This window comes from Lottia gigantea (assembly GCF_000327385.1).
Source record: "Lottia gigantea unplaced genomic scaffold LOTGIsca_382, whole genome shotgun sequence".
Lineage (NCBI taxonomy): Eukaryota > Metazoa > Mollusca > Gastropoda > Lottiidae > Lottia > Lottia gigantea.
This window is the reverse complement of record NW_008709303.1, coordinates 38,800-40,473: the sequence shown is the minus strand read 5'-3', so window position 1 is coordinate 40,473 and position 1,674 is coordinate 38,800.

Below are 1,674 nucleotides of genomic sequence, written 5' to 3'. Positions count from 1 at the left end.
ATCATACTAAATATTTTCGATTCGCTGATTTCAATAGGGTTTATCCTTGGGTGATTACGAACACTCATACCAAGTTTCGTTAAAATCCATCAAGAATTCTGCCTTCTAGAGTGTTTACGAGCTAAAAATTGAACGCGTTTTCAAGAACAAGGGCAATAATTCATACTTAATATTTTTCGATTTCGCTGATTTTCAATAGGGTCTATCCTTAGGTGATTGCGAACACACATACTAAGTTTCGTTAAAATCCGTCAAGAATTGTGCCCTGTAGAGTGTTTACGAGCAATTGTGGACGGACCGACGGACATGGGTGACGACAATATACGCCCCCCATTTCATGTGGGCGTATAAAAAAACGTTCATCAGAAATGCATCAAGTTAAAACTTGTCTGAGATCTTATCAATTCCAATGATCACACCAAGTTTCATCAGAATCGGTTGAAAACTGTAGCTTCAATCCTGCTCACGAACTATTTTTAACAAATTTCAACACGTTTTAAAAAAGTCAAGGGCAATAACTCAAAAACTGTTCATTGAAAATGCGTCAAGTTAGAACTTGTCCGAGATCTTATCAGTTCCAATGATCACACCAAGTTTCATCAGAATCGGTTGAAAACTGTAGCTTCAATCCTGTTCACAAACTACTTTTAACAAATTTTGACGTGTTTTTGCAAAGTCAAGGGCAATAACTCAAAGACCGTTCATCGAAAATGCGTCAAGTTAGAACTTGTCCGAGATGTTATCAATTCCAATGATCACACCAAGTTTCATCAGAATCGGTTGAAAACTGTAGCTTCAATCCTGCTCACGAACTATTTTCAACAAATTTCAACACGTTTTACAAAGTCAAGGGCAATAACTCAAAAACTGTTCATCGAAAATGCGTCAAGTTATAACTTGTCCGAGATCTTATCAATTCCAATGATTACACCAAGTTTCATCAGGATCGGTTGAAAACTGTAGCTTCAATCCTGCTCACGAACAATTTTTAACAAATTTTAAGGCATTCTAAGTCAAGGGCAATATCTCAAAGATAGCTTGCGTTGCAAGGTAACATACGCCCACTGGCAGCTGTCAGAAAAAATAAAACAGTCTTTAGTGACTAAAGTACGAATTTTCTCATATTGAAGAAATTATTTATGCTGAATAATTCCACAAAATTTTTTAAAATCAATATCAATAACCCAAGTACAACAAACAATTAAATCACACAGCTCTAATCAAGGGCAAAAAAAAACTTTGGATGCGTGTTTACAAAGTCAAGGGCAATAACTCAAAAAATGTTCATCAAAAATATCCGAGATATTATCAATTCCAATGATCACACCAAGTTTCATCAGAATCGGATGAAAACTGTAGTGTCAATCCTGCTCACGAACAATTTTTAACAAATTTCAAGACGTTCAAAGTCAAGGGCAATATCTCAAAAACCGTTCATCGAAAATATGTCAAATTCTAACTTGACCGAGATCTTATCAATCTAAAGCATCACATCAAGTTTTATCAAAATCAGATAAAAACTGTAGTCTTTATAGTGCTCACAAGAAATGTTGACGGACGGACTGACGCGACGACAATATACGACCACAAATTCATGTGGGCGCATAAAAATGCAATATCAAGGCAGCTTACCTTGACAACAACATCAAGTATATTTTAAATTGAATGATTTGG